Source organism: Sapajus apella, unplaced genomic scaffold (genome assembly GCF_009761245.1).
Source record: "Sapajus apella isolate SASKATOON/1434 unplaced genomic scaffold, GSC_monkey_1.0 scaffold9, whole genome shotgun sequence".
Lineage (NCBI taxonomy): Eukaryota > Metazoa > Chordata > Mammalia > Primates > Cebidae > Sapajus > Sapajus apella.
The window spans coordinates 1,299,769-1,314,930 of NW_022436949.1; the positions used below are offsets into that span (position 1 = coordinate 1,299,769).

General features: G+C 35.2%; 1 long non-coding RNA gene across 3 annotated transcripts in view; it reads left to right on the plus strand.

Annotated features, from left to right (window-relative positions):
- The window catches only part of LOC116551250, a 504,137-nt gene that overhangs the window by 231,725 nt on the left and 257,250 nt on the right, over positions 1–15,162 (plus strand). The window lies entirely within an intron of this gene.

The window sequence follows — 15,162 nt, forward strand, 5'->3', positions numbered from 1 at the left end:
GTCTTTCAAAAAGAAAATTGTTTTAACTTTTATGAAGTTTAACATATCACTATTTTAGCAGTCTTTTGTGTCTTGTGTAAGATATTTTTGCATAACCAGTTTGAGGTTTCTTTTTTTTTTTCTTAAGGATATCTAATTGTTCCAGTGTCATTTATTGAATAGACTATCTTTTTATATTCGATCACCTCAGTGCCTTTGTTCAAAATCAATTTACCATGAATGTGTGGGTTTCTTTGTGGATTCTCAACTTAGACGAATGTCACACTTCCATGATTACTATAGCTTTAAGTAATGAAGGTAAATCAAGCTAATACTTTAATCTTACTCTTGAGTTCATGATTGTTTTTGGCTATCCTAGCTTATTTTCTTTTTTCATGTAAATTATAAAATAACTTATCAGTTTAGTCAACAAAGCCTTTTAAAATCATACTAGAATTACATGGAACCGATATCCAATTTGTGGAAAATTACCATCTTACTATTATTAGTTTTCTGAACCATGAGCATGGTATATCTCTCCATTTATTTAGGTCTTTAATTTTTATTTGCAATGTTTTGTAGTTTTCAGTGCTCAGTTCTTAGAAATCTTGTGTTACATTTACTTTTTCTTTTTCCTGCTGCTATTGCAATACTTTTTTTTTTTTTTAAATGAAGTCTCACTCTGTTGCCCAGGTTGGAGTGCAGTGGTACAATCTCGGCTCACTGCAACCTCTGTCTCCTGGGTTCAAGCAATTCGTCCATCTCAGCCTCCCGAGTAGCTGGGACTACAGGCATACGTACCACACTGTGGTAATTTTTGTATTTTTTAGTCGAAATGGGGTTTCACCGTGTTGGCCAGGCTGGTCTCGAGCTCCTGACCTCAAGCGATCCACCTGCCTTGGCCTCCCAAAGTTCTGAGATTACATGCATGAGCTACTGTGCCTGGCCTAATAGTTACATTTTTAAAGATTATTTTTAAATTTCTAATTTCTAATACATAAAACTTAAGTTGATTTTGCTGTTTGATCTTGTATGCTATTATTTAAATCTCTTATTTGTTCTCATAGATATTTCTGTAGCTTTTTAAAGGGTTTTCTATAAACACAATTATGTCCTCTATAAACAGTGTGATTCTATTTTTCCAATCTTTATTGTTTGTATTACTTTTTTCTGGCCTTACTGAGTTGGCTAGTGCTTTCAGTACAATCAATGTTAAGGTGAAATGGGGAGAACAGGCATTCATGATGTTTTCCTGATCTTGGCTAAAAATTATTGAACATGCCACAGCTGAGAATGATATTAGCTACAGATTTTCATAGCTATCTTTAAATAAGTTGGGAAAATTGCCTCCTAATTTTCAGACACTTATTATTACTCATGTGAAATACTATTTCTGCATTTATTGAAAGGATCATGAAAACTTTCAATCACGAATTCATGGGCATTCTCAAAATAACAGGCCAATGCACACTTCTCAAAAGTGTAATGGCAATGAAAGACAGAGGAACTGTACTGGACTGGAAGGAACTAAGGAGGCATGGCAGCCAAACGCATGTGGGACCCTGGGTGGGGCCTCCAACCACAGAAGGGACATTAGGGGTAAATGGGCAGAGCTCCACTGGGGTCTGCAGAGTAGTGAGTTAATGTGTGTTGGTGTCAGTGTACTGTGGTTATGCGCAATGTTAAAATTAGAAGCTGGGTGATGTTGTATCAGAACTCTCTGTACTAGTTTTGCATCTGAGATTATTTAAAAATAAATTAAAAAGAAGAAAAAGATGACCAGGGTTGAACATCTCACAACCTCTTGTTGAATACCTCTACTGATGAGGAACTCACCACTGATCACATTAAGCATCAACTTGTACCTCCTGAGCCCCTCAAACCTCACCAAACCGAGACACTCTAAGATGGAGCTTGAATTAATTGTTCAGCAGCATCTTCTTCATAGCCTGTCCACAGGAGCACCTGTGGCACTCACAGCTCTGATAGAGGCTTGTTGATTGGGTGAAATCCCTGCCTCAGCCTGGCCCCAGTCCCTAGCCTTTTCTTCTTTGGAGCCCCTTGAGAGAAAAGTATGGTGATAAACATGATAATGACTTCCGAAAATGTGCATGCCTGATCCCTAGAGACTGTGATAGGCACCTCCCACAGCAACAGGGATGTGCAATATGAATGATTAAGGATCCCGAGATGCAGAGATGAGCATTTAATTGCAAGTGTTCTTGTAAGAAGGAGGCAGGGTTCAGAGTCAGAGAGAATTTGGAGGTGCTGTGCTGCAAGCTTTGAAGACGAGGGAAGCGGGCAGGAGCCAAGGAGTGTTCATGGCCCCTAGGAGCTAAAAAAGGCAAGGAAATGTATTTGCCTTGGAGACTCCAGAAGCAATTAGCCTTGGTGACATCTTCATTTGAGCCTAGTGAGACTCTGACCTCCAGAACCATATGTAGACTCTGGCAGAAAATAGTGAAGAACACTTCCAAAATTCCTTTATCTGGCCAGTATTACCCAGACCCCTAAATCAGAAAACATTATAAGAATTATAAAGCTATAAATCAGTACCCATTATGAACATGACTGCAAAAACTCTAAACAAAAGTTAACAAATCAAATCCAACAGTATAAAAATAGATAAAATGCATTGTGACCAAGTGAGGCTTACCACAGGAATGGCGAAGTTGGTGTGACATCTAAAATTCAATGTAATTCAACATGTAAAGAACATAAAGGAGAAAAAACTATATAATCCTTTTTTTTAAGTGGCTTAAATCAACACAAATTTATTATTTTATGGTTCTGGTTTTATTTTTATTTTTTAAATATGTGATAGAATTCAACAGCAGAGCTACTTGGTCCTAGAGTTTTCTTGGTGGGAAGGTTTTAAAATTATAAATTCATTCTTTAATTGATATAAAGTATTCAAGGATTTTTGTGTTTCCTTTGGTTGAATTAGGTACTTTATGATCTTAAGGAATTTATTTCATCTAAGATGTTAATGTATTACAATAAAGTTTTTTATATTATTCCATTATTGTACTTACATGTATGTAGGATCTGTATTGATGTACCCTCTTTCAATGTTGATATTTTGACATGTGTTTCTCTTTTCTTTGGGTTTTTTTTTTTTTTTTTTTTTTTTTGTGAGGCAGAGTCTTCCTCTCTGGCGTGCAGTGGAGCAAGCTTGGCTCACTGTAACCTCCAACTCCTACCTCCACCTGCCTCAGCCTCCTGAGTAGCTGAGATTACAGATGTGTGCCACCACACCCAGTTGATTTTTGTATTTTTAGTAGAGACAGGATTCATCATGTTGGCCAGACTGGTCTCGAATTCCTAATCCCTCAAGTGATCTGCCCACCTTGACCTTCCAATGTGCTATGATTACAGGCATGAGCCACTGTGCCACTTTTCTTTAATAGCATAGATAAGTGATTTTTAATTTTACTTATATTCAAAATAACTAGCTTTGGTTTTAATTATAGTATATTGTTTTTTCACTTTCCATTTCATTGATTTCTTCCTTTATTGTTTTCTTCTTTTCATTTAATTTAGGTTCATTTTTCTCTATATGAGATGATTCAAATAATTATCTCATAATAATCTTTATTTCTAGCATAGACATTTACATGTATAAATACCTCTCTAAATACTGCTTTACCTACATTTTGTAAATTTTGATATATTTTTATTGTCATGTAGTTTAAATGAAGTTATAGTTTCTCTTGGGTTGTCTTCTTTAACCCACCTATCATTTGAAAGTACCGTATGTTCTCTAATTGTCAAATACTTGTCTTTCTCCTAGTTATATTATTGCTATTGATTTCCAGTTTAGTCTCATTAAGGTTAAGAAACAAATTTTGTGTGATTTGAATATTGTTAAATGTATTGAGACTTTCTTTTTCTATGAGTTCAATTTTTTTTTTTAATTGTACTTTGGGCTCTAGGGTACATGTACACTTCCTGCATCCTGCAGGATTGTTGCTTAGGTACATCCATGCCATGGTGGTTTGCTGTCTTCATCCCCCACCCAGAGAAGACTTCTTTTATGGCACATTATATGATATATCCTGGGAAAAGCACCTTAGGCACTTGAAAAAAATGAGTATTTTGCTGGTGGGTATAGTTCCTTTCCTCCCTCCCTCCCTCCCTCCCTCCCTCCTTCCTTCCTTCCTTCCCTCCCTCCCTCCCTCTCTTCTTTTATATCTATCTACCTATCTCTATCAATATCTCTATCTCCATCTCTCCATCTCTCTCTCTCATCATCTGTCATCATCTATCATCATTTGTCTATCTATTGAGTTAATGTGGTAGATAATGTTCAGATCATTTATATTATTGCTATATTTTTGTCTAGTTGTTTTATGAAGTGAGAGGAGGGTCTTTAAATAGCTAATGATGACTGTGAGGTTGTCTATTTCTCCCTTAAATACTGTAATATTTTTGTTTTATATATTTTAAAGCTCTTCTAATTAGTACTTACATATTTATGATTATCCTGTCTTTTACGATAAACTGGCCCTTTTCTTTTTATGAGTTATGCTTTTACTCCCAGAACACTTTTCAAATAATGGATGTATTGATATATAATTCACATATCATAAATTTTTCTCTTTTGAAGTGCAGAGTTCAGTGAGTTTTAGTATATTCACAGAGTTTACATCTATCAATAGTATCTAATTTCAAAATACTTTGTCACTCTCAAAATAAATTCTGTTATCTATTAGCAGTAATTCTCCCTTATTCCCTCTCTCAAGCACTCAGAAACCACTCATTTACTCTCTGTCTTTTTAGATGTGCCTTTTGTGGACACTTCATACAAATGTAATCATATATTATATGGTCTTCTGTATCAGGGTTTTTTTCCTCAGAATAATTTTTGTCTTTGTATATATTTTATCTGGTAAAAACAGTCATATACCCTTTCTATGTTTACTGTTTGTATGTCTTTTTCTCTTTATTTACTGTCAGTCTGTTCATTATGTTAAAAATATATTTCTTATAGATAGCATATAATTGTTTTTATCTGTTAAAATTTATTACGACCATTTTTGCCTTTGAATTGGTGTGCTTAGTTCATTTTTACTTTAAGGTAACTATCACTATGTTTGAATTTTATTTCCACTGTTTGATACTATTTGTCTTTGGTTTTGGTCCTCATTTCGTCCTTTCTTGACAGGCTTATAAAAATTTGAATTTATTTTACAATTCTTAAAAATTTTCTACAAAATTTCGGCTGTATTTTTCTGCAATATTAGAAAATGCTTCTCTTTGGGATTGTAATTTTTTTAACTTTTTATATTTTACTTACAATTAATATTGTATTGCTTCTGTAAAATATTTTAAAATTTCAATGCTATACTTGTATATTCTCTTTCCCCAAATTTAGGGTCCTTTTGTGTGGTAGGCAGAACTATAGGCTCCCAAAGATCCGCATGCCCTAATTTCCAGAGTCTGTAAATATGTTCCCTTCTATGGCAAAACGTATTTTGCAAATATATTTGAGATGGGGAGATTATCCTTGATTATATGGGTGGACCAAATCTAATCATATATGTCTTTAAAGGAAGAGGGTTTTTGTTAGCTAGGTCACAGAGATGAAATGAAAAAAAGAGAAAAGATTGAAAGAGGGATTTGACCTGCTATTTGTTTGAAGATAAAGAAAGAGGTTCATAAGACAAGGAATAAGAGTGGCCCCTAGAAATTAAGAATTCCCTTAGCTGACAGCCAGAAGGAAATAGAGATGTCAGACCTACACATACAAGAGACTACATTCTGCCAATAACCCAAATGAGCAAGGAAGCAGAATCTTCCCTAGAGCCTTAAGAGAAAAACACATACTGCCTCCTTGATTTTACCTTGGTGAGATTCATGTCAGATATTCTGACCTAGAGATGTGTAATGTAATAAATTTGTGCTATTTAATCCATTAAGTTTTGGTAACTTGTCATAGCAGCAGTAGAAAATTAATGCATATCATAATATGAATTTCACCTAAGTACATTTATAAAGACTATATGATAATATTATTTTAGTTATAAAAGGTTATATGGTTTAAGAGAAATAAATCAAAGAGAAAAAATGTCTTCAGTATTTACCCAGATATCTAACATTTTCGATGTTCTTTCTTCTGCTCTGAGGATCTAAGTTTTCATCCTATATCATATGGCTTTAGCCTGAAGAACTTCCTTTAGCATTTATTTTAGTGCAGTAATGTTGACAGCACATGCTCTTAATTTGTTTTATCCAAAATGTCTTCATTTTCCTGTCATTCTTGACAAATATTTTTACTAGTTAGAAAATTCTAGTTGGCAAGATTTTGTTTATTTGTTTGCTTCAGCTCTTTAAAGATGTGTTCCAGTCTTTTAATGGCCCTCGTGGTTTTCATGAGAAGTCCCTAAGGTAATTTCTATTGATGTACATTTAAGTTCATGTAGTCTTTCCTTTGTAATATTTATTTCTCTGTTAAGTCCATTCAGTGATTTTCAGATTCCAATGTTGTATTTTTTTAGTTCTCACCTTTCCATTTGGTTTTTCTTTATATGTTCTATTTCTTAGTTGGATTTTTATATATTTAAAAATGTATTGTACACTTATTTTACTTTGTTTTATTTAGAAAAGTTTCAATACTTAATTACATTAACTGTTATCATAGTGCTGAAATGTGATGTGATTGTATTCTTAGCATTAATATAGTTAACTCATCAGTTGGTAGTTCTAGCATTGTGTTCATTTAAGGATTAAGCAAGGTTGATGGTCTTGAGAACATTTTCAATTTTCTTGGTTCCAGCAGGTAATTTTGGATTATATCCTAGACATTGTGAATATAAAGTTGTGAATATTCAGGATTCTATTTTTTTTTCCAAGCAGTATTGTTTTTCCTCCTCCTTCTCCTTCTTTGCAGGCATTAAAAAAGAATCTGGACACAAAGGGAAAACCTGGCTTTTAGGGCGGTAGCTTTGCTTTTAGCCCAGAATTACATGAGTTGAAATTGTGCTTTAGCTGAAATTCTGCTTGGAGTTCGTTTGGAATATTTCTGGTCCAGTCCTCAATCAGAGATTTGGGTTATCACAAATGGGCAATATCCCTTCTCTCTTTTCTTTCTGAGATTTCACTGCTGTTTTCAACAACCATGTTTCACCCTGCTTCAGTTGTCTGGTTACCTAGGCAACAAAGACTATATTTTTTCAATCAGCATCTCACTGTACCAACTGTACTTTCCTATGCTAAAAGCCATAAAGATGGGAACTTATTTGTAAATCACCTCTTTTTCTTCCTTTGAGTATGTACTCTTGCCAGAATTTGTCTGTTTTAAACTTCCAGTACCTTTATGCAATTGCTTTTTGTATTGTTTCCAGATTTTATCGTTATTTTATTTAGGAGAAATATCTGATAAGTTCTTAGACTATGATTTCTGCAAGCTGGCTATTCATAGGTTTTTTACTAACTCATTTATAGTTCATATTAGAGATCTTAAATATTAGCAAAGATTAATATTTTAATTTGGAGCTCATTCATTAAATATTTTTATGCTCCTATTATGCTGCAGCTATGCTGCTTGAATTTGTATGTACAGTTGTGAAGACTTTGACCCAGGTCTCTTCTCTGATGAAAATCAAAATCTAGTGGAGAAGACAGATATTAAAAGCAATTAAAGTGATTATTATCATAAGACAAAGTAAATAATAGGATGCTGTAAACTAACTCTACAGACGATTATAAAGTGTTTCCTGAAAAAAATAAGATTTAAGCTGAAACCTGAAGAAATCATAGCTTGGCATCAGATAAATGGAATTCAATTTACATATTTAGAAAGTAAATTTGGGAATTGCTAGGAGAATTAGCTCAAGTAAATGATAAGGTAGAAGGCAAGAGTAGAAACAGAAAAATAGGACATAAGACAAATATCCAGGAGAAGTTAATGTCCTGGAAGAGAATAATGATGGTGGGAATGGGGAGAGAATTGACGTTTAATTGAAATATGTAGAAGGCAGAATTAATAAGATGTAGTGTTTAGTTTAATAACATCAGATAGAGAGCATTAGGAAAACCTAGATTTTTGGTCTGAGTCCCTGAAAGGGTGGTGGTACCTTTTATTGAGATGGGGCACCTTAGAGAGAGAATAAATTAAGATGTAAGATTACTAATTCAATTTCAGGCTTTTAAATTTTAGGTACTCATGTTATATCCAAATTGAAATATTCAACATGCAATTAGGTATGCATAAGAGAGTTCTTAGCTGAAAACATCATCCTTGTGAATTTATAATAAGGAGAGAATTTCCACTCCACAGAAGAAAAATATTAAAGGAACACTTTCAGCTTTTCCTCCTCACTGACTCCTCTTTTGAGGGAAGTTATTGACTTATCTTACTGATAAATCTGCTAGAAGGAGCTTAGCATGCTTGGCTCTGGGTCTGCTCTTGGCAGAGCTCACATGTCTTCAGGACACAGGAGTAGATTTCCATTTGGGCTAGATGCCAGTGGCTAGAGCTTATTTTACTCACCTATGAGTAGAGGAATAATCATGCCCAATTTTGGAGACATTCAAGGAACCCAACCTAGCTACAGAACTAAAGTTATGCTGTCTGAACAGTTTTGTCAATAAATCAGGCACTTTGACAGGGATTTGCTCATTTCTTCTCTCTTATTTCTTAGTTGGTTCGAAACTCGACAGTGGAAGATACAGTGGCATTTACCGCCTCTCCCTAATTCAAAATATTTATAACAATATTATGTATATGCATAAATATGTATTATATATATGTAAATAATGAAAACATATGTGTTCAAGCCATCATTCAAAGGCTTAATACCTGAGTGATGGGATGATCTGTGGAGGAAACCACGATGGAACATATTTACCTGTATAACAAACCTCCCCATCCTGTACATGTACCCCAGAACTTAAACGTTGGAAATTTAAAAAAAGTTTTTGATATAGTTTACATATTGGTATGCAGGTGTCAACATTTCTATTCTGTTGTATAATTGAGCCTAGAGTTAAGCATACATGTTAGGCCAATATATATATATATATATATGTTTGAGACAGGGTCTTGCTTGTTGTCCAGGCTGGAGTGCAATGGCACAATCACAGCTCACTGCAACCTGGACCTCCTGGGCTCAAGTGTTCCTCCCACCTTAGCCTCTGAGTAGCTGGAACTATGTGTACGTGCCACTATGCCTGCCTAATTTAATATTTTTTTTTGTAGGGACTAGATCTCACTGTATTGCCAGGCTGGTCTTGAACTCCTGGGCTCAAGCAATCCTCCCACCTCATATATAGATTTTTCTAATTTTAAAGAGTATACTTACTGTCTGTATGATTTGAAAGATAGACATTAGCACTTTCAAATTTTGTTCTACCTCTTCTTTTTATTTTTTAAATTTTACAGATTAAAAAATATTTTTTTCAATATATAGTATTTGTATATACTTATTGGTGAGTTAACTAAAACTGACGTTAGGGGATATTTTCCTATGTTCACGCCCATAGTGAATTACTATCAGTGGACTTAAATTAGTTGATTGTTGCTTCTTTAAAACTGTGTTTTTTTTTTTTTTTTTTTTTTTTTTTTTTTTTTTCAGTACTTCACACCATAGTGACTCTAAAAAATGTGAACAGTGAAACTTTGCTCTTTGCAAATGTTTTTTGGGTAAAGTGATTGGCTATCCCCTAGCAGAGATGTCAGTTTGAATGTTCTTTCGCTGAATGAGCTGACTAGGGAAATTGAAGAAAATAATTTCATCTGTTTGTGGAATCACAGGAAACTTTAAGGGTGTGACTGTGAAGCGTACATGATAGGCCATCACTGTGTAATGTTTGCCAGGTCCATCTTACAGTTCTTCTTCCCTCTACCTTAGAGCACTGCCCACATTTGAATATCTCAGGAGGGTGATCTGAATTTGAGGAGAAGGCCATGGAGATGGTGGATCTGTTTTCCCAGTACCACAGGATATTGATAGTTGAAGAAAATTGCCTCTAGAATTAAGTGTAAGAGTAACTTGTTAGAGTATGTTATGGCTTTTATACAATTTACTAGACTATCTTTATTGAATGGAAAGTGTGTTAAAGTGGAAAAGAATATATAATTTATAGTCAAATAGTTCTTCCACTACATATGTGATGGTGCTCAAGATATTTGAATGCCCTGAGCTTCAATTTTCTCTTTTATAAAACGGGGGCATTGCTTTCCATACTGTTACATGAAAGTTTTGATAGCTAAACAGCATTAATCATTAGAGAAATGCAAATCAAAACCACAATGAGATACCATCTCACACTAGTCAGAATGGCTGTTATTAAAAAGTCAAAAAATAACATATGCTTGTGAGGCTGTAGAGAAAAAGGAACGTTTTGACACTGTTGGTGGAAGTCTAAATTAGTCCAATCATTGCGGAAGACAGTGTGGTGATTCCTCAAAGACCTAGAGACAGAAATACCATTTGACCCAGCAGTCCCATTACTGTGTATATACCCAAAGGAATACAAATTTTTCTATTACAAGGACACATGCACACATATGTTCACTGAAGCACTGTTCACAACAGCAAAGACGTGGAATAAACCTACATGTCCACCAGTGATAGACTGGATAAAGATAATGTGGGACATATACACCATGGAATACTAAGCAGCCATAAAAAAGAATGAGATCATGTCCTTTGCAGAGACATGGATGGAACTGGAGGCCATCACCCTCAGCAAACTAACACAGGAAGAGAAAACCAAATATCACAAGTTCTCACTTACAAGTGGGAGCAAAATGATGAGAACATATGGACACATGGTTGGGGGGAAACACACGCTGGGGTTGTTGGAGGCTTGGGGTGGGAGAAGGGAGAGAATCAGGAAGAAAATAGCTGGTAGATGCTGGGCTTAATACCTGAGTGATGGGATGATCTGTGGAGTAAACCACCATGGAACATATTTACCTATATAACAAACCTCCTGATCCTGCACATGTACCCCAGAACTTAAAATAAACATTGGAAATTAAAAAAAAAGTTTTTGATATAGTTTACATATTGGTATGCAGGTGTCATATTCTGTTGTGGATATTCAAGCTCAGCTTTTATACTTAACTGCTTGATAGTCATACCTGCTAAATTTCTCATTGAGTATCCCTGTAGGGTAATTCACCATGACACACTAAGGAGAGAATTACAAACTCAAAAGACAGTGTTTGGTTACATGAAATACTGATTTGTGAAAGCCATCAAGAATTGACATTGTAGGAAAGCTGCATGTTTCTGGGATTTAGAGCAGGGCGTCTGAATCCAGCTTCGATGCTGCCTTTATGATTTACTGTCTTTGACCTTGCACACATTATTTATTCTCTCTATGCTGTGGATTCCTTATCTGTAAAATAAAGACAATACTATTACTTCCCTTGTTAACTTGTAAGGATTTAAAGATTTTATATGTGTAAAGCAGTTATATTAGTGCTTGGTACATTTTAATACTATGTAATTATTAGAGATGATGATAAAGATGATGATATTTCTATTATCTGGTTATAGATTTTTTCTTTTGTATCCATTTCAAATGTTCAGCTAGTTTTCTTTTCAATAAACTGGGCCATGTGAGAAGGAAATAAATAAGAGAGAAACTTGAGTGACTTTTTATGGAATCCTTAAGTGTATTGGCAGGTAGGATTTGAGAATGAATAAAGGAAATGAAATGCACCAGTAGCATGGACAGGTCTGTCCTGACTGGTGGGAAAGCACAGCCACAAACAACAAGATCAGAAATAGAATTGATAGTGGAACTTGGTTATTTGAGACAGATTTAATATCAGTCACGAAACTCTACAGGGAAGAGAGATAAAGGGTCTTTGTTTGCTGTAGCTCTCACTACCCCAAAGAGAAGAGCTGGGAAATAAGGTAAAAAGGCTTAAAGGCTTTCCTCCATTCCTAAGGATTTCAGTTTCTTATTCAGCCTTAAAGTCTTGGGTCTAGTGCGGTGCCTGGCCTTGAGACCCAAGAGAAAACCAGTCAGCTATGCCTGTGGATACAGGCAGCCTAGAGCCAGAGGTGATTCCTGAACAGCTATACGGACCCTCACGGATTAGGTGCTTGCATGAGATTTACAGAACTACAAATCCTGTCCGTGACTTGGAGGCAAGTCAGAAACCTACACAGGAATTAATGAACCAAGACAAACTTCACAGTGGCAGGCTAAGTCAGAGGCCAGGGCAAACTAGCAGCAGAATTTTTGGAGAGAATAAAAATGCTATGGTAATTATTGGTGAATATAAATTGAAGCAGAGAACGTTAGGCATTACCTAACCTAATTCAAGCACAATCCATGGTAGTTCAAATTGTGAAGGCTTTCATTGATTCAGGTCTTAAAGATAAGGTATTACGTCATTGTAAATTAGCTTCAAATATTATTTTCTTTTAGAATGATTTTAAAGGAAATGTAAAAAATCTATATGTGGGTATTCATTTTATTTAGTAGGTTTTTTTTTCTGTTTTTTTTTTTTTTTCTTTTTTTTTTTTTTTGTTGTTGTTGTTGTTGAACAAGAACTAAGCTAAATTAAAGAGCTGGAGAAAAATATTTTTTAAAAATCCACAAGTTAGGTTTTATGGAGAATGAACTTGGCTATTTAATAAAACCATCTCAGGTTAGCTCATTTTCATTTGGAGAGCATTACTCAAGATATCTTTAGGATAAGATTAGACTAGAAGGGATAAGAAAAGCAGCACTCATTGGGGGAGAATAATAGTCTTTCTTCAGCCTATTACTTTATCTTTGTTACTCTGGAGTTTCGTAAGAACACCAAGGATGAAGATTAGTAAAAGAATTCTCTGTCAGTGTTGTGGGCAGCATGGGTGGGCCACTTTGCAGTCCTACATGTGGGTCAATTGGTGTGTCTGGTGCTTCAGGTGGGTGCCACCATCTGTGTGAGATGGAGTAAAGGAGTTATATTCAAAAGTGGTGGTGCCAGTAGAAAGGGTCTATGGCTGGTCCTGATTTCACTCACCCTGCCCTTGGAGAGGATTGCCAAGCTGTTTTATCTGAAGTGCTGGGCAGAAAAATTCAAACCTTCATTCAAAGAGTGGTGCATAAGTGAACCTAGAGTGAGCAAAAGCACATGCACACAAATCACTCTGTAACAGGAGTCCCACTGTCCACACCACTCATATATAAATAGAGATTTGATAACTATAAAATGTAGTGTCACATGCCACAAAAGAGACCTTTATATTTGTTGTGTTAATGGCCATATTATTTTAATCATTCTATCTCTGAGGTTCTTTATCTATAAGATGCATGTGATACTAATAATGATTGGCAAAGTTTCTGTAGGATAATATGACATAAAATGCTAAAGAGTTAGCGTTGTGCATGACAATTATAAATCTCATTAATATTACATTGTTTTCATATTCTTGCTATTTTTATCACAGTTTTATTTGTGAGTAAAAACAGTTGAAACAAGCATTTTCAAAGACATTTTCATAGCATAAGTATATCCTCACAGTACTCTAACATGAAAAGGGCAGCTATATGATCATAATTTATTCTGAATTCGTGAAAGGAAATATACCAAAATGGTAACATTGGTACTTGTGGTATATGGTACAGGTTGAGCATCTCTAATCTGAAAACATGAAATGCTTCAAAATTCAAAGCTTCTAAATGCCTACATGATGTTCAGTGCCCATGCTCAAACAAAATTCTCACTGGAGCATTTTGTATTTGAGATTTTCTGATTAGGGATGTAAAACCAGTAAGTCTAATGCAAATATTTCAAAATCCTCTCCACTTAAAAAAATCTGAGATCTGAAATACTTCTGGTCTCAAGCATTGTGGATAAGATATACTTAACCTATAAAGACACCCCTGCATTGTTTTGCTTTCCATTTGTATGGAATATCTTTTGTCATCTATTACTTGCTATCCATGTGTGTCCTTACATTTGAAGTGAGTCTCTTTCAGGAACTATACAGGTGGATCTAATACTCAGTATTCTTGATTAGCAGTTATTTTTTTAAATCACTTTGAATATATCATCCCACTATCTACTGGCCTGTAAGGTTTCTGCTGAGAAATTTGATGCTAACTTTATTGAAACTTTCTTATATATTATTTGCTTCTTTTCTCCTGCTGCTTTCAAGATATTTTCTTTGCCTTTTATTTTTGACAGTTTTATTATAATATGTCTTGATGTAATCTTGTTTGGATTGCATTTGATTAGGGATGTTTGGCCTTTCTGTATTCTATACCTGGATATTTATATTTTTTCCCATATGTGGAAAGTTTTCTGCTCTTATCTCTTAGAATAAGCTTTCTAGCCCTTTGTCTCCCTATTTTTTTCACAAACTCCTATAAATATTTACACTTCTGATGCCATCCTATTAATACCATAAGCATTATTCATTCCTCCTTATCCTTTTTTATTTTTCCCCTGACTATATTTTCAAATAACCTGTCTCCAAGTTCACAGATATTTCTGTGTGATCAATTCTCCTGTTGACACTCTCTATTGCATCTTTTATTTGTTTCATTGTTTTTCAGCTCCAGGTTTTGTTTGATTTTTAAAATAATGTAAATCTCTTTTAAATTTCTAACTTTGAGCATTTATTGTTTGACTGATTTTATTGTATTGTTTCTCTGTATTTTTTTGAAAATTTCTGAGCTTCCCTGAAAAAATTATCCTTAAATCTTTAACAGGCACTTTGCACATCTCCATTTCTTTGGGATGAGCTATTGGCATATTGTGTTTCTTTGGTGGTGTTGTGTCTCCTTTGTTTTTCATGTTTCTTATTGCCTTATATTGATTTGTGTACATTTGAAGAAATAGACTGGCTTTGTCTAGGAAAGCCTTTCACCAGTCATCCCATCCAGAGATTCAAGGCAGCCTGTCTGGCATGGCCCAGAGATGGGCCTGCTGCTGGCGTCCTCAGCAAGGCTGTCTTGGTGCCTGGGTCAGAATGTAAATGGGCCTGGTGCCTGGGTCTATGTTGTAGATCTAGAGCTTGTATTGATGGAGGTTGGTCTGAAGCCTGGGCCCATAGGAGCTTGCAGTTGCTGGGATGGAGCAGGCACCTGGGGCCAGTAGGTGGGTCTAGAGACTGAATTCATAGGGGCTGACCTAGCACTGAGACAGGCTTGGGTCTTGAGTCCACAGGGTCGGACCTGAGTCCTTGCTCTGCAGGGACAGACCTGGTAATTCCATCCATG